The sequence below is a fragment of the Mya arenaria genome, chromosome 4, assembly GCF_026914265.1.
Source record: "Mya arenaria isolate MELC-2E11 chromosome 4, ASM2691426v1".
Lineage (NCBI taxonomy): Eukaryota > Metazoa > Mollusca > Bivalvia > Myida > Myidae > Mya > Mya arenaria.
In genome coordinates, this window is record NC_069125.1 from 49,398,182 (window position 1) to 49,418,339 (window position 20,158).

Sequence of the window (20,158 nt, forward strand, 5' to 3'; positions counted from 1 at the left end):
CGAAATAACTCAATCGGGCCAAAACGTTGAACGAAAGAAAATTGAAGATGTTAAAGATTTCTCAGGAGCTGAAAATAACAGAAAAAAACGAGCTGACCTGGCAAGATGTAAGCCGAGCGGTTGACAATATTTCGTTTATTGGACTATCCGTATTTATGTATAGTAGTTGTTGTATTTTACCTCTGGTCAACTTACTGACATCAGCTTATATTAATGAAGTAAATATGTATTGATTGTATCAGTTTTAGAGCGTTCATAATACTACAGTAACTTATTTTGAGTAATGGAATGTTCAATATGACGTGAGATACTTATGAAACATATAGTTTAATATAAATACTAAAATTGGTATGCTATAGAAGAAAAAAAGAGAAATAAATAACTTTTCGAATTTATGTCTAAAAAACGCTTGAACATATCAAAACTCTAAAACAAATGAAAACTACTTACTACCAATTAACCGTTGAAGTTACAGAAACAGTGTCACCGTATGGACTTAGTACCGATACGTGAGACGTCCCAACGTGATCATTGTAACTTCTCATGGCGTCCGCTTAATAACTGTAATCATGGGTTTTGTCTGTGAATTTTGTACGCAGAATGTCAGCATATTCTTCGGATGTCATTTTGTCTATTGCCTGAAATAATAAATTACATTTCTGTCAAGCCATTCCACAAATCAAACCAGTTCGATCTTCTTCTTTTCATTTTTATTTCGCCTGTTTATAGTGGATTTAAATATATATATTTGATGGGCCCTGTGATTATTGAATATAACACAGTGGTTTTTAGACTGTCGGCTGCAAGCCGACAGTCTTTAGAGAGCGGTATTTCAGAAACGCGACTAGTCGCCTGACACGACATATTGAACATGAATATATTAATACACACCACCGGCGTAGCAACAGAACTACTTACGTGAATGTGGGGCGTCAAGTACCTGCTTATGTGTATTTAACGCGTTATTGCCTTTTTTATGACAAACATTGCGTGTTACTCTTAGTATAGTTGTACCGTTGCAATTTGGTGAGTTTTATTGAACAAAATAATGAAAAATAATGAAAGTATAGCATTTACATACGAAGTCATTTTACCCTACATCCAATAGTAAGCTACACCACATGTTTGCACTCCGTGTGACGTCACACATATCCCGGCATTCAAGACTGACCCGGCAAACCCCGGCAAAGAACTTATTTTATGAATGAAAGCTAATAAGAAATAAACCATACGCGGTTAAAGAGTTCATGTCATGTAATATTTTGTGAAATAGCTTTTATGTTTCAAATGATTTTTTTCAGCAGCAATCGAACTATTGTATTTGTTTGAGTAAATTATTTGGATTATACCTGTCACAGTGTGTCAACGTTATGCCTATTTTTATTTTCGACTATAGGGTGTAGTTTTTAAAGTCATACACAATATGGCGGCGATTATGCGGAAATGAAATTGAATGTTACTTCGAACACGTTCTTCTACAAAATAACCGACCTGTATTTAGTGCTATTGCTTTAACATCAATCGAAGCAAAAATGGCATCAATATATGCGTCTAAAAATGTTAAATTTAGATGGAGACAATCCAGAAATTAGCTGCCAGGAAGTGATCGATTTCGGACACGAAGGTACATGTACATTAGTCTAAAATAATAGACGTGTTATACGGGATTCTTCCAATCCCTAACGTCTAAACGGGGGTGTTTAAAAATATTGAAATTGTATTAAGTGAAGTATTTTATGGTTGAAATGGATAATAAAGTAAAGATTTATATTCATATTTTACCATGGAAGTGCAAAGCTATTTTGCAAAAAAAAACAAGCATTTAATGCATTAAAACACATTATTCACCTTTTCATTAAAAGGAAAGTTGACTGACACAGACTACAATTATGCCAAGTGGAACAACTTTACCCAATCGTAATAATTCGGCCACCTCCGACAAGCTTCGAGATAATACAATCGTAACAAGTCGGCCTTGGCCGAACAATCTGAACACCTCAGCCAGTATCCAACAGGGATTGACTATCTCGAAGCTTACAGAAGATGGCGAGTTGTTACAATTGATGGCCGAAATGTTCCGATTGTTGTAAAATTGTGAACTGCAGCCTTGTAGGTGCCCTTCATGTATATATTGTTATGTTTTGACAGAATGAAATGTTTTGACAGAATGAAATGAAGAAAAAACCATCAAACTCATAATTATTTGCTTGATATTACTTTTTGGTTACGGAATTTATATAAAATAACATTATTAATATTTCTAGTTTGTATGATATGTTATAGATGCAATATGCTTTAACCCGGAATTCCGATCGGAATAACTACCCACTTTTCGTACAAAACAATTTGTACGTGAAGGATTTGCTGTATCAAAAATCGTAAAAAAATCTGTCAACGTACAATTATTTGGACTAGAAGGTACATCTAGCTGATCTACATCTCTTAGTCTAAATATTTGTACGTTGACGGACTCTTTTAACGATTAAAAAAAAATATATATATATATATATATATATATGGCAAATCCTTCACTACAACATCTTCATGTTACTTTCAATTCAGAGTTGATTATTCACTAAAATTATTTCGCATTTTTAATTGTTGTTTAACCTGAAACGTCTAAACCATCAAAAAAGAACATATATGCTTCAATAGTCTAAAAAAATAGACGTGTTATATGGGATTCTTCCAATCCCTTACGTCTAATCGGGTTTGTGCAAAACAGGGTGGGGGTTGAAAGATATTGAAATCGTAGTTAGATAAGTAGTATATGTTTGAAATAGATATTAAAGGTTTATATTCGTATTTTAGTTATTACCATGTAAGTGCAAAGATTTTTTTCACAAAACAAGCATTTAATGCATTTAAACACAACCATTTTACATCTATGTAAATCTATGCACCGCAGCCTTGCAGGTGATCTTCATGTATAACAGTTTATATCATTATGTTTTGACAGTATGAAATGAAGAAAAACACTCATCAAACTCATAATAATTCGTCAGCTTTTATTTTTTGTGTACATAACTCATATTTTAGATATATATAATTATCTGACCCGGAATCCCAATCGGAATAGCTACCCACTTTTGGTACAAAAAAATTGTATGTGAAGGATATGCCATTTCAAAATTTGTAAAAAGATCAGTTAAGTGACTATTATTTGGACTAGTGCTTCAAGTGTTTGATTTATTGTCTCTATAATGTATAATGCACCTGTCAATTGTAGAGCCAAGCTGGGAGCTGCCTAAAAATCAGTTACCCAGTTAGCTCAGTTTGACAGATCTCCATGCAAGTGTTCACATGGTCGTGGGTTCAAGCACCATACCAGTAGCATCTTTTCTCAAAGGTTTACTTTAGAACCCATCATCCAGGAGTAAACAATTATGATTTTTTTATTAAATATTACAGGCCATGTTCTTTTGTAAACTTTCAGATTGAGAAGTGCCTAGATACAAGGCTAGTATTGTTAACATCATCTGATACAATCAACTGGAACAAAGCTGAAATGGCTGCCTGACCTGACTTAAAAATTGGATGGCAGAACATCAGACTAGAAGATTACAAGTATTGAGGTGGACAAAATGAAACCTGAGCCTACCAAAGCTGACAGATTGCACAAGAAACACATAAATGCAGGTATTTACTGAGATATTGTAATTATTTTTTGAAACTTCTCATTCATTTAGGAAGTTCAGTTGAAACAGAGTTGGCAAAAAAAAATGAACAAATGTATATAGATTTTGAATTCTAATTCAAATGAGAACTTTACTGGCCAGCACAGAATGGTAAAATGCTAGTCTTCCAATATAAATGTGCCTGGTTCGAATCAGTAAAGCTGATGAATGTACTGGTTGTGTAACCAGGATGTGAGTAGGTCTGCACTTGGCTGATAATGCATATCATATGTTTAAGCTGCACTCTCACAGATTGTCTGTTTTACCAACTCTTTTTTTATTTCTTGGTCTTGTAATGAATTATTTTATGCGAATTTCTGAACACTGGACATAACAGACAACTGGAAAAAGGGAATCGCTGCTTTCTTATATTAATTCAGTCAAAAAAGACAACTGAAAATATTGGAACGCTGTTTTCTTATTTTAATACGGTCAAAAGATGATGTTCTGTTCCAAAAATCTCATTATTAGTAAAGCGTTAGTAATGCTTTTAACCATAAAACCAATAGTTACAAATGTAAATATAAAAAACATGATCTTATCTTTTGTCAGCTGTCTTATTTCATCAGTTTTCATACTGCTTTTCATTAGCTTATTCCAAGCCAAAAAGTAAAAGAAGTTGTCAAAACCGTCAATCTGTGACTGAGAGTGCAGCACTCTTACAGATTGAATGTTTTGACTACTTTATTTATTTTTTGTCTTGGAACGGGCCAATTTATGTGAAAATGCATGTTAACCATTCATATAAGATTGCTGACAATAAATTTGTCAGAAAATGTTTATATTTAAGTTCAAAATGTTTTATGCATTTTTCTTAAACCGTTAGTTACGCTTTAAGCCATAAAACCTTTGTTTTCGACCTGAAATATGGAAGTCTGCAATCTAATATTTTGTCAGTAGTCTTATATCACTGGTTTGCAGATCTATATTTTAGCAAAAAAATAGGTCATTCCAAGACAAAAAATACAAAAGTTGTAAAAACAGTAAATCTGTGAGAGTGCAGCTTTAAATGACTAAATGTTTTGATTTGGCTCAATTTTCACCTAAAATCTTATAGTTTTGTGGCATCTAAATGGTTTGTTTTTAACAACATTACATGTGCATATGTATATATTTGTTCTTAAATTTGTAATTTAGATTGGAAGATTCATTCTCTGGAAAGTAGAAAAGGGCATGTTACATACTGTTATCACTGCCATGACAGAAACCATATTGAGGAGCTGGTCCACCTGTAGGAAGAATTGCGCTATTGGTTGGAGCAGCACTATTACCCAGCCATACACCAGCACTTAGTTTGTCATAGGGAGCATTTCTGAGCAGTTATGGAGACCACTAACTATGCAGGTATGTCATAATCAAAATCTTGGTTTATATATTTTTTTATAATTTAGCATCTGTTGAGAAGAAATTTATTTCTAGATTGAAGGCACACACTATAGATTGATGCCCAAAAATATATTTCTTATTTTAATGCATTATCATGTCTAACTCATTTGACTTAAATGATCAAAGCAAAAGAAATGCAAATTATTAATCTGCAGATATACAAATGTAAGCTTTTTTAACTGGGGAAATTGTTGCCACTTGTCTATTAATTAAAGAACACATTTATAATTAATAATGTTTAATCTGTACACAAATCATATGCCTTCTTTGTTTTAACCATCAATGTCAAAGAGTCCAGCATGATAATGCATTAAATTGAAAAAAATGCATTAATTAATATGAACCCTTTAAAACAAAGACATTTCATAAATCCAATAAAAAATAATTGATTATTGATGCAGAGTTTAGTTAGAATATAATATAACTTTTTTGCAGTTGTTGCAGTGAAACTTGCACCAGTGTGTTTTCTGTGGAGATAAAGAGATAGTGTCCAGCAATGAAGACCCAACTCGAGATCTGACCTTGTAAGGCCAATATGAAATAACTGTGTGGGAAAATGGGAAAAACCTGCAGTCAGGAATGCACGGAAATCATCAAAAGAACAGTGTTAAATTAATCTTGAATAACTTTACATTTATTTTGTTTGACATAATTATTCATGGTGCAGTGAAAACATTCTTTTTTCTCATGGTTATTTAAATTTAGAATTGATAGGAGGGAACATCACTATGTGTTTTTTCATGTTCATAGTCAGATCAAAACCCATGTACATGCCCAAATGAGCATTCGAAAATATCAAAATGGTACTTGTTGTATGTAGTGTAAGTTAATTAACATAATAAACAGAAATATTTAATCAATTTCAATTTATTATGCCCCTTTCAAAGAAGAGGAGTATATTGCTTTGCACATGTTGGCCGCTACGTCCGTCTGTCTGACAGTAGACCAAAGCTTTTCCGGGTGATAACTCTACAATTCCTAGACCTATTGTCAAACTTGACATGAAAGTTTGGTTTAACCAGTAGATGACCCCTTTTGATTTTAGGGGTAATATGGTCAAAGGTCACAGTGACCTTGAACAGGAAGGTGTCAAACCATACATCTGACTGATAAGTTGACAATGCCTGCACCTATGGCCCTCAAACTCAACATGGAGGCTAAGTCTGACTATTAGAAGATCCTATTGATTGAAGGGGTCATTGGGTCAAAAGTCAAGGTCACAGTGACCTTGAATGCTAAAAGGTTGTACTAATAATGACTGGACAAAGCCTGCACCCATGGCCCTTGAACAACTTGACTTTGGGGTTAGGCCTGACCAGTAGGTGAGCCCTATTGATTTGTCACAGACCATTGAACGCAAAAAGCTTGCCTGTGTGACAACTCGACAAAGTCTGCACCCATGGCCTTCAAACTTGAAATTTAGGTTTGGGGTGACCAGCAGATGACCCCTTTGGATTTGGAGGTCAAGGTCACATCTCCAATATTGGTCATTAAAACTATGTCATTTACTTATTCCCTGCTGCTAAGAGGATACATGTTTATCAGCAAATATCGGCCATCATCTGAATATGAGTGAAAACTGTACCAACTACCCTCATACTTTGAATAGCATAATCTTAAAACTGCCTCAAAGGCATCTTTTGTCAATGAAAAACCAGCTGTCATTTCGGTCCATGCATATTTCATTCAATTGTCCAGATATTCTTGACAACATGGCGCTAATTAATGCTGCAGGTTTGAAATTTAAGACATTAGTTTTTTTTCTTCAGCACCATGCAGATTTATTAACACGTTTATAATAAAAACTAGAAAACACATTTTAAAGATATTAGTTTTTTTCATGGTATGATGCCACAGCACCATGCATATTTGTTTTCACTTTTATATCAAAGAAAGTAACTCGAGCACAAATTTTGTAGATATGTGGACTCTGTTGATAGAAGTTCTGGGAGGCATTTTTAGGCTTAAAAGAGCATCATTTTAAAGTTATATTTTTATTATGTCCCTTGAATCTTGGGTATAGTTTGTATTGCATTTGCATTTTAAAGACATAGGCTTCAACAGACCCTAATGAAATGAAGAAATGTAATTGCTTACTGAAACTGTTATAAGCGACGTCATAAATTGAAGCAATTTTAACATAATGAATATGCATTTAACTAATTTAAAGCGGTTCAAAATTAGGAAATTTGAATTAAGAATATTGTAGGCCATTGGATACATGATTAAGTAGGGCCAATATATTTGTGCTTATTATAATCACATTTATCCTTCTTCATCTACCTTAAAGAGTGTTCATCATTTGTATGAAATCATTTGATCACGTTTCATTTGAAAGAACTTTGCGGTAGTGTTTGCTTGCTTCAGTTACGTCACCGACAGTCTTGCAGCGCTTTCAGCGCTTTGATTGAAAATACTTTACCGCTTAAGCCGGTGTTAGCGGCATTCGAAACTTTTCGGCAATTTTCTATCAAAACGACAACCTCGGATGTATGCCGGTACATCAGTGGAACTTCGTGAAATGTTAAAAAATATTATTAATTAAATGTAGCATTTTGAGTAGTATTTGTATATCTAAGCTTAAATTGTTTGTTTTTTTGTTTTTTTTGCAAGTGAAGTGTTTTAGTGCAAACATAATTAAGAGACCCAAGAGTAAATTTATTAAGTTTAACTCCTAAAATGAAATTACTACGCGATCTAGACCGTCAATATACATCCGAGTTTGTTTTCGATAGAAAATAGCCGAGGAGTTCCAAATGTGTAAGCGGATGTTGACAGCGTTGCACCTACTACAACTGTCAATCAACATGCTCAGTCCAAGAAGGTTACTCTACATCATTTGTATTAAATGCTTATGTAAAAACTAAAAATCAATTTTCCGGGATGTATTCATACATCGATTAAACGACAATGAAAACAAATATTTTAAACGAATACTATCTAATAGTGTTTCTTTCAACTAGAGCAAGATGAAATTGAATTGTTCTAATGTTACAGATATTCAGATAAAAACTTATACCAATCAAATTGTTTTTTATTGAAACTGTCACACTATTACCTTATTCATTTCTCGGCTAAACATTTGGCCTTCAAGCATCAATCTATCGGCGTCTGCGAATTTAAGAGCCTCTATAATTGCATGGTACACTGAACCAATATCTGCTAATGACTCGAGATCTGCGTCCTCCCACGTGAAACCCCCTGGACGGACAAAATATATATCAAAAAGCAAAAAGGTTCATTTCAGAAACGACTAAATTGTGTAGCAATAGTAGTTATCTCATTGCACGTTGATAGCAATGGAAACCAGAGCCCTCCTCTGGCATCACATTAGATGTCAATTCAAGCTTTAATTCAAGCGATTCCTCGCTTGATGATAACAATAGAAGGGACTCTCCTTTGGAACCACGCGTCGTGTATGGCGTAGGTTCCCATACCACACACCATTATGTTTTTTTCTAACAATTACCTAGCGGCTTACCTACGATTGAGGTTGTTGAGAGCAATGGATATGAAGAATCCTTCCCTGGCACCAGGCAATGTATAGAAACATAGCTTCCATCCATTACCACTCACTATATTTTTAATCAAGCGATTTCTTAGCGCTTTACCTACGTTTGAGGATGTTCAGAGCGAGAGCGACTAAAGGCCCTCCCGTGGCTCCAGGCACGGTATACAGAGTAAGGTTCCCCAGCTCCACGTACACTGGTGGGTCCATGCGAACATCGTAGTTCAAAATAAAGTCATTCATGTCAAGTACACCGTCTGGAAATGGAATTATTAATGGAGGGATACATTTACTTTACTTGATTAATTTACATTTTCAGTTACCCCATTAAAATGCGGTGGCTATTGTTGAATTGTCTTGTTTTGCATGCGTACGATTTGCGAAAGTAGGTTATTTTGTAGGCGTAGATCTATATCATAATAGAGATACTGGTATTGAAATATCGCTGGCAACATGTGATACGAGCAGATATGTAGCTGAAGAGCTCTATCATGGTGGGGATAACTAAGTAATGAAAACCTAAATCTTAATCCATAACATTTTCTACTTCAATATATACTTGATCCATTCATAATAAAACAGATATTATCTAATCTTTGAACATATGACCGGTCGTACACGTGTTTTTTCCTAATGCCAATACATCATGTAACAGATCTGCCAATTTGGCTTTGCACCATTCGTTGTATCAGGATGAAACGTGTGGCAGATGTCAGTTCCATCACTTGTAACTGTATTGTTATTGTTTTGTGTCATTTCTTGAATAGCATTGTTCTACTCGGGTTATCAAGAAAATCAAGGTTAATACTTCACTTGTGAAATACCAGTGGGGCGTAGACTAATTGGTCTCGAACACAACATTTCTTATTATTGTTTATACTTTATGCTCAGATAAGATTACATTAAAACGAAAATGAATGTACGCTATTTTGGTGACAAGGACATCCAATTAATATTCTTACACATTCATATGCTTTAGGAATTATAAAGAACTTAGTAAGTATGATTTACACGATGTGTTGAATTGAAACGCCATTCTTAACGAATCAAGAGACGTTACCTAAAAGTCAATAGTGACTATTAAACAAACCCGAAAGTATAATCTTAACTTAGCGTTATTACTAAATTTGCTTATCACGTGACAATTAGTATTGACACATTAAATCCGCTATATTTCAATAAACAACATTGATGATTTTTCATTCGAAAATGCTTGCATCGCATTTATTTTAGAAACAGAAGCTTATTTTTCGCATGTGAATTTTATTTAATAAAGTTAAAGTGTCACTCTTGTTCAAAATGAATACATACACATGTTAAACAAACATATTTTTGAGTGATACACCCTCAGCTACTTACTAAATAATGAATTTACCGAAATATAAATTACATTTAACAATATTATAACTGTGTATTTATTAGATGAAAACGCAAAAATATTAAATGATTGGTGAATGCTAAAAGATTTACTGCGATTTACTAAGGTCTCATAAGGTAGCAATACCGTGTTTTCTGCACATTTCTTTTAAACTGGTTTACCCTTCATAAGAACCATTGTTTTCGACATTTGTTCATCCCTTTTGGTATATTAAAACAATTGTATTAAGTGTGTTAAATCTTATTTGGGAGTAATAATGCATCTTTAAGAATTTCTTAGTTATATCTCCAGTGTGATCCGGCAACTGCTTAGGTATTGTTTGCAAAGCGCTATGCTCCGCCCACTTATCTACCTCATTATAAGCATATAGAGAGTTAGTAGTCGAGTTAGGGATTTCCTTTGTATTTCTAATACATTTCTTTTTAATAAAGCACCGTGTGGACCTCGGGATTGTATTAGACATTACCTGAGACTCCATCATAGTTATATACTCACTTTTATTTCTTCTCTAATTTTGTTATTCTTTGTGGCACTTGGGCTTTAAAAGAAGAGTTACTTCAATTTTATACAAACTTAGCAGTCTAAGCTTGAAGGTACCAATAGAACCAAAACTTATGTACACATGGCTTTATTTGAATTACAACCATATTTATGTAATGAAAACATAGCAAAAATAGGTGTACATTGTCAAGAATTAATACGTTGTTGAAGATCGAAACCGGTAGATGGTATAAATCCACCGAAATTCCCTATAATGAAAGCAAATATCTATTTTGTAACACTCTTGAAGATGAATTTTACTTTATTTGTATAACAATTGAAGGCTAAAATACGAAATATATACATTAACCTTAATATTTCAAAAGACCGACTATGTTTGGTTTTATTGAGTTGATGACCTCTAATTACGAAAAACATGTACAGGACATGACTTGTGACCTATGAAATATTTGTATTACAAAGTATCTATTATAATTTGTAAAGTCATGAACATATTGTCTTATGTATAATGAAATAAACTTAACTATACTATGATAAGACATCAGCCGAATCTGCGTCTTGTATTTCCTTGACGAGTGTGCGAGTGAGAGGGCTATTGTAGATGTGATCAGGGCCGTTATCTGCGACGCCCTGTAAGGTGTCTGCCAGGTTGGGCCAGTAATGGATGTCCCCCGCCTTTAGTGGCCCTCCGGTCGCCCGGTCCGCGCAGAATATGTTGCTGCAATGCGAGATGGATGCAATTGAAATTTGTTTAAAGCAACCGCATTTATTTATTCTTGGAATAATCAGCCAATGACTATTTACATTCAAAATATTTTTTCGCATTGCTATACGTTTTCTTCCTTTAAAAATCCCGTCACTGAACACATTGTACTTATTAATTCCTGGACATTCGGCAGAATTGATTGATTCTTCATTATTCTTTTAATAGAAAAAGCCTTAGCCGATGGAAGAGGGCGATGGCAATATTGCTCTTACCAATGACAGTAAGTACTGTCAATAAGAATTTTCATCCAATCTGACTGCTGTTTTCTTACTGTGGATATACTGAGTGCACGCACGCACGCACGCACGCACGCACGCACGCACGCACGCACACACACACACACACACACAAAACTCACGTTATTTACCATATCGTTGGATAATCCAATAGCGTTTGTCCATGTTGCTCCAGGAAACCGATGACGAATTGCAAGGCGGTTCCTGTGTCGAGGGACAGGGGGTACCCCTCTCGGAGCTTGGTCACGGTTGGCGCAAACAGATCCGTCCAGGGCAGTCGACCGTAAAGCTCGTGCGCGTATTTCTATGCCTTCAGCTCGCCGGGGACTGCGATCCGCCGGGCGTTAACTGAATGATAGATTTTGATAAATGATTTATAAAGTAGTTCTGAAATAAGCTATAAAAATGTTATCCAGAGCATTTTTCGTTCTTGATAAAACTATACATTACAGTGAGTGCTTTGTAAGGACTTTTCACAGTGGAGATGGACACATTTTGGATATGCTTGATATAATGGTGTGTGATGTGGTATCATGTATATGAAATGGACAATTCTAGTTGCGTGTTTGGCAACACATGCATGGGGGTAAATTATTGCAAAGAGTACACTTTATACAGATTAATTTAAAGTGGCACCATATAGGCTTCACTTCATAGATGCAAATATTTTTATTATTTTTTAAAACTAATTTGACATTAATGATCAAAACAAAGCAAAAATATACTATTCGTGTACAGAAATAGCGATATCTTGGCGTTTTCTTCTATCGTTGCCTCGTAGCTACTAAATGAATTCACCATTTATAAAGGCTAATATTTTTTTCAACTTAAGCTTAATAATCAAACTATAAAATTAATATTTCTCTGAATCTATCATGTGTAAATCGATAGTTTGCCCATTGGTCGTGTTAAATATATTTTTTTTATAAAAACTGGAGCGAACATTTATCATATTTGATATTTTTCGATTTGCCTGCTTCATTGTAGTAGTTTTTAGCATACATCAGAATCAATGATTGCACAATTAAGAAACCATCTGTTTGCTAATGACAAGGGCTTTGGAATGATTGACGATACATGAGACTATATAATCTAAATTAGAATGTAATGTTGATACGTTTGACTTTGTAATATGTATGGTTTTGTTTTCATTTTAACTTTATACCTACTTATTTCAATATTTTTATTTCGCGTTTCATTGCTGTTAAGTATATTACTCATTTTTAGAAATTAGAATTTCCTAATAGTATTATAAAGGCTACGGTTATTGTTGTCATTGGAGCTGTTGTTGCTGCTGTTTGGTCATTAGTCCAAGAAAAGCTAGGTTAAAGTCAATATAAACTAACAAGACAGATTCGCGTTTCCCCTAGAAGATAACATGGAATTCAACAATGACTTGCGTCGGTTGGACACGTTGCTCGTTAAAGGCAAAGATAATTATTGTATTAAATCTGCCCCATAAAAATGCATTTTAACCGTATTCAATATCACCATATTAATTAATTAGCATCGCCGCAAGACTTTGATCCGACCGGTTGTCTCTCCAGCATTAATGGAAAGTGCAGGTGTCTCTAGTTGCCATTCCAACAATTCCAACGCCCGTGGATAGGTTCATTATTCCGTAAACGTTCTGATATAGCGCAATCCAATTTAAGCCCATGATGAATTTATTTTGAATACAGGACAACTTATTGAATATTGGATTGCTTGGGAAATATCCATTGATCTATCTTCCAAAAACGGTAAACACATTTGTAAACGCATCAATGCAAACATCAACCGTCCATTAATATTCCCGGCCGTTAAGCATACATACTGGTAAACATTTCCGGGGAAAAACATCCGCCATTTTGAGTAGCGATAAGAACGGCGTCATAATTAACCATCCTTTCACCAGGATGTGTATTTTTTCATGTTGTTTAGATGGAAATGGAAATTCTGGATAACATGTTTGGTAATCCCGAAACTGTGTATGCTTCCTACTGGTATACAATATATAAACACAGCAAACACAACATTCTCAGAGTATCAAGTTAATAACCATGCTGTTACACATGAATACGTATTAATTATACAACCTTTACAATGCCCATTGCTCTAATTTCAGTTCGTTAAAAATGTAATGGCAGTAGAATCTCAGTGTTGGTAGGGGCATGTCCAAATCATTGGCCATTATCTTAGTTGGGTGCCTATTTGTCTTACTCCTACACCGGTGTTTGTCAGAAGAAATGACATGTTAAATCCTCTCGGAATGCACAAAGAGATACATGGATTACAGGCAATACCAACATTCGAACCAACGTATTAAGTATACAAAGTATATCAAGATGCCTTCAGTTGCGTGTACCCCGCACCATTGTGGTTGGTCATGTTTTGTTAGATGGCCTCTGTGATGTCCCCGGGCGTCACCTCCCGGTCGTCCACGGTGTAGGCGTCCCGGGCGGTCCGGTCATAGATCGCCATAAACATACCTAGCATACGACACCAAAAACCTGGTCATGTTATTTTAGTTGGGTTTCGCGTCAAAATGAAATGCGAGCATTGTGTTACAACATACTGAGATCAAAAGCATTTTCTTGCAAACTAATACGTTACTTTATGTCTACCTTGACTGTAATGAACAAAATCATAAATATGTATTAAAAAAGTGACACCCTTGTTCGTATGTAAATTTTACCTGAGCGTTTCGTTTTGGTGAAATGCAAATAAGGAGGCAATACAATTGCGTTATCCGTATCTATACAGTAAGTGTGAACTCGAAGAAAGGCTCATTAGACCAGTGATCTCATTGGCTCATCGTTAGAGCTTTACAGCGGGATAAACTCGATATTGGATGTATTAGACATCAATAGTTATGCTATATTTAATGCAGCATTAAATTATATGGTGACTTTTTCAGTCAACCAGAGGAATCACAAAACAATAAAAAAAACATGCTAAAGAAAACTGTTAACAAACACGTAATGGAAAGACTTAATAAAACCCTTGCATATTCTGATATGTAGTTGTACTTCAAGGCTTTCAGCATCAGTTTGCGTGCCAGAGGCACGAATGCACTTGAGAAGTCGGAAACTGCTATAAGACTCGTGAAAAGTACTAGATTTAATTACCAGTACAATTATTTTTGACTTGATACTTGGAGTTGTAGAAATACAAGTTACTACGTATTTAGATTTATTGTTTCAGGAATAGTATATCAATACTGACAAAGGTACACAATTATGATACACAGCATTATCTTTTGAGCATCTAATAGGTATCATTTAGTTTATTCTTACGTTTGAGGCAAGTACTAACGTTTGTTAAAGATATTGTACAGAAAGAAAAGTGTAGAAACCTGACTACTTTTGGTGAAAAGCAATTGATAATGAATCACTCCTGTATGACAAGACTTCACCTGAAGTAAAGTTCCGAAAACAATTTACAGATCCAACGAAATATGTACCGGTAATTTTTCCATACATTAAATGTACAGTACAGTACAGTGCAGCCCAGTGCAGTGCAGCGCAGTACATTACATTACATTACAGAACAGTGAAGTACCAAAAAGGAAGGAGTATAAAGCATAATGCATTTAAAGAAAAATGTATCCATTTTAAAGGCGTTACTGATTGCTTGCTGCTCGGCATTATGCGATAATCGAACCCATATAGTAGTGCCCGGCCCTCAATCCGCGAACAGCAACCAATCATGAATCTGTACATACAATCATTTCAGGGTACGTTTTGATTACCGTCCAGGTTTAATACTATTATTTTATAAGTAGTTATAAAGAATGCCCAAATTAATATTCATTCTCGTACACCAGAGTGATGATGTTCTGCGTTAGATTTATCATTATCAAACCTCTGATGATGATAATTCTAACTCATAGCATCACCACTATGAATGAGAATAATTATCAATATAATGTTGAGATTTACCTCCACCGATGCCCATGCTTTGCGGAGTACGTACGCCGTTACATATGAGGGTGGCTATAGCCGCGTCGACCGCTGTTCCCTGGCGGTCCAGAATGTCCCTTCAAATATCAACAATAAAACTGAAAACATATATTATTCGAAAGCACGACATACATGGAAATGAAATAATGGAAACTATATGGATACGCCCCAAAAGCCGAACATTTAACGACAAACCGACAGGGATTTTGAGGAGGGAATAGGGTCTGTTTTCGTTGTTATTCCTTTGTGAATAAAACTGGGTCACGCTTGTGTATTTGACTTCTTCCATGAGGCCCCTTCTTAGCCTGATATCATTCGCCAGTATTAAATTAATATTTATAAATTGATTTGATTAAGGACACAGATTTTTCGTTTCATGTACTTATATTTTTTCTGATAATCGTTTTTCTTTAGCAAAAATATCAAAGAGCTGATGTAATTAAAATGTTTTCAGCTTACATGCTTGCTCCCGTTAATACTCTATCCATTTTTTGGGCTCATCCTGCTGTATTCAGCATAGAACAATTTGGAGGGGTGAACCATTCACCCCCAGAGAGCTGACCATTCGCCAGTATTAAATTAATATTTATAAATTGATTTGAATAAGGACACAGATTTTTCGTTTCATGTACTTCTATTTTTTGTGATTATCGTTTTTCTTTAGCAAAAATATCAAAGATCTGATGGATTTAAAATGTTTTCAGCTTACATGCTTGCTCCCGTTAATACTCTATCCATTGTTTTGGCTCATCCTGCTGTATTCAGCATATAACAATTGGGAGGAATGAACCATTCACCCCCTGAGAGCTGACCATATGTATGTTCTATAATTCGAAAATTACCCAATATACAAATATCTAAATACAAACTTACTAAGGTAAATATGGTGAGCAGACAGAAACTATTAATGCAATAATGAATTATTTTTAACTTTATGTCATGAATAATTCTGATAAAAGTGCTTTTACGACAAAATTAAATGGTGTTCCGTGCTAACACTCGTATGTTGATGTTGCATTAAGTGATTATCATTTAAACTGCATCTGTTCGTACAAGTGCGTTGTATATCAGCGCAAAGATGTAGTTATTTTAATGGTCAAGTATACAAAGCTTGATGAGCAACATTGGCGTACCTGCCTACGTCAGAACACGCTTCATGGTCCGAGACGACGGCGCCGATTGGCACTTGTATATGCTGCTCTCCATTTCCGTCCGGCCCCACCTCGGTGTTTTTTCCGGCTTAGCCCAACGGCTAACCCAATAGCTAGCCCAATCCCGTAGAGTAGCAACATAACCACACCACAGTGATGCAGATCATCCGGTTTCTCGTGCAGTGGCATACTTTACACGTGCGCGTCTTCTCAGCGTAGTCTTTTATCTCGTGCACGCTGAACATAGGACTGCATGGTAGGGTAAAGTTATGGCAGTTATAGTCAGTTCAAGTGCAAAGGTTGATGAACATGGAACCGTCAGGCACGTTTTCTCTAGCAAACTGGTCAGATTTGCACGTATTTAAGCAATTTAACATGATACGGAGCAGAACAGAGAGCATGTTGTTGTTTAGGATAAACAAATGTACGAAACGTGAAAAGGGCATGAGTTTTTAGCTGGTTCTATTAACCATCGTTTAGAAGAAAATTTTAATTTTCAATTCAGAGTTCAGCATCTGAGTAATCAGAGTTGACTTTCTCAAAAACAAAATAGCAAGAAAGCTCAAAGCTGTTTTGTATCTGTGTAGTGCATACGAACATGTAATGCAAGATGCATTGTATGCGGGAGTTCAGTAGCTGGAAAACATGTGATCTTAATTGTATGTATGCAAGGAATCTCCTACTCTTGCGCCGCGCGGCGGCTGGTGTTTCTGGGTCCCGGGTCTCCTCTTCATACATCCCCACTTGTAAACCGTCTGAAAATGATATCATAATGTAGCTCTACAACATAGTCACTTAGAATTCATTGTATCGAACATTCTTCAATGTTACATATACCAGGGAGTTGTGAACATACTATATAGATCCGGGAGTTGTGTACATATTACATATACCAGGGTGTCGCGGATATACCATATTTACTACATACACTACGGTGTTGAAAACGCACTACATATTCTAGGGAGTTGCGTACATACTACATATACCAGGGAGTTGCGTACGTACTATATATACGATGGATTTGCGTACGTAGTTCGTATACTAGGGAGTTGCGTTCCTGCTCCATAGAAAAAAGCGTGGTGTACATACTACATAAACCAGGGAAGAATGGTGCTTATTTAGTTTCTGTGTTCACAAACGGCTTAAACATTTTCAATGTCAGAAACAAATGAATTTTCGAAATAAATCAAAGTCTGCACAACAATTACAAACAATTAACATTACCCGGAAACAAAGATCCCCCCTCCTAATTCGATTATTTGCACGAAATCTTATTGCTATTGCAAAATTGGCGGCATTGTTCTTCGAGAAGTCTATGCAAATATTTAGCCTAGAACATGCATTCTTTGATAATTTTTACCTTTTACGTTTTTATTGAGGATTGTTGGGATAAGAGTGAGATGTGTGCACTAAACTGGTTTAAACCCCCAGTAAATTTACATTTTACTGACCGTTCCAAGGGGGTAACAATCCTTGATACACATACCTTGTTGTTGTTGTTGTTATATATATAATATATGTGTTCTGTCTTTGGCGTTTACCCAGTGCCATTAAACCGGGTTTATGTTTAAACTTTTGCTACTGAGATTGTTTCTGTAGTTTTCACATTAAGTATTGAGGATCCGGCGAGGGCTTCGAAAGAGATGATGAGATGGAGATGAAACAGAAAGAATGAGTTTTAAGGCGAGAGCGATTGACCTCCGTATACTCTCACTTTAAGCCTGTTTTAAATTAGAACATCATTCCAGACATCAATGTGGAACAACACCAAATTTGGGGAAAATAATGAAATACAACGTCAAATGTCAGGCTAACTGGAAAACCACCACTAATAATTGTGTTAAAATTTTCCTTATTTTCCTTATTATAAATGCAATCAGTTACACAATTTACATAGTCCCATGTATTTCGAAAACACTAATTTGGAACGACCCTTTTAATGTTTTGTCCAAGGTCAAAGTTACATATGTACAGGGAAGTCGAACTAGTATGGATTGAAGGAAAACAAACACCGGTTGAATGAAAAACGGGCATTTATTAAAATGCCATAAATGTTGATAAGTTACTCAGAAGGACTTTTAAAAAATACAAATCTTTTTTAATGGACATTTTCCATAAACAAACGAAGATGACGTATAACATAAACATAAGCGACGCAGAACAAAATGAAGCGCATTTAAAATGCATCTTCTATGGCTGCACAGGGTGACCACCCCTTTGGTTTGAACCCTTTAGTAAGCGCTGATCTTTACAAGAAAATAGTCAAGCCTATAGCTATTTTTGGTTGTAAATCATGGCGTTACCTAACTGCGCATAACATGTATACTATTGACAAATTTCAGCATTTCATTATTTAAAAATACAGGGTTTTCATATTTCGACAAGATCAGATATGTGTTGGACTGCAAAAGCTTACCTGCGATGTGATTATTAGATAACTTGTGTTTTTACACAAGATATTGAGCCTTGATTGTAAAAGTACATGTCGAAATATTTTTATACGCATATATCTGTCATTCATATCTCGTAACACTACCATAAAGTACGGATTTATTCCAAATATTTGTAACACACTCTGTAAATATGATCTTCAATTTGTTATTAACAATAATTTAGTAGATCCGACAACATTGCCGACTAAGTATGTATGGAAAAGAACTGTGAAGCAATTAGTATATGCATACGAGACAGAAATGTGGTGATACAAAACTATGACAGACTCTGACATTGCTCGCTTCAGAATTTTACAACCAACTATCTCCGTCAATTGTGTACAGGACGTGTAGTCGTGCTGCTCAGAGAAGCATCATGCACGTGGTTGCAAAACTATGGTGTCACAGCTGTCGACTTGTAGATAAGCTGTCGACTTGTAGATAACTTTGTCAAAACTGCAATGTCCAAACCACGGACACAATTGTTAACCTAGTGAGTGAATGTTTAGCATCAGCTTAATTGCGGACTAAATATGTGTGCTCTATTTAATGTTTCGACATTGCGTTTGCATCGGAAGTACCTATACATATGTATGCATATCTCCTTTAGGAGGAAATAAAGGTTTTGATTTGATTTGATTTGATTTGACATAAGACATACTAGATTCTCCTTATGTCTTAAATATGCCCACTAACGGTATGGCTAACGTAACGACGACCTTTTTTGGCAAACAAACTTTTAAAATCTCCTTTGCCTGTTTTTGTTGTTTTTTTTTAAATTTTGTTAATCACTTTTCCTTTTTACATTAATACATTAAATTGTATTGCAGGTTCCACTTTTCGCAATAAAGAAAACGTTAGCTCTCGCCAGAACAGTACAAGCAAATTTAAAAAAGCAAAAAAGCTACAGTTTAAGAGAGAGAGAAACAAAACCCATGTAAATACGGGATTTGTTTCTTATGATAACTCATCCTGATCTAATTATGACAAAACGACATAGTAAAGTCATGTTTGGCATGACTCTTTTTAGCCTGGCTTTTTGACGTTACGTAACAGTTCTCCAAAGTGAAAGATTTACCGTAAAAATGATGTATACAGAGACTAAAGAATTAAAGCTGGCATTCGGTCCCTTGGCGCCGCATTATGCCTTGCCTCCATTCTTGTTTGAAACAAACTAGC

At 35.3% G+C, this 20,158-nt stretch overlaps 1 long non-coding RNA gene and 1 pseudogene across 1 annotated transcript; one reads left to right on the plus strand and one right to left on the minus strand.

Moving 5' to 3' along the window:
* The first annotated feature begins 1,420 nt into the window (after positions 1-1,420).
* Positions 1,421-5,919, plus strand: LOC128230298 (uncharacterized). The gene is made up of 4 exons (XR_008260195.1): positions 1,421-1,624; positions 3,437-3,639; positions 4,815-5,021; positions 5,499-5,919. It is a non-coding gene; the product is annotated as an uncharacterized LOC128230298 (long non-coding RNA).
* A 2,190-nt stretch (positions 5,920-8,109) lies between these two features.
* Positions 8,110-17,285, minus strand: LOC128230884 (glutathione hydrolase 1 proenzyme-like; annotated as a pseudogene).
* Between the last annotated feature and the right edge of the window lie 2,873 nt (positions 17,286-20,158).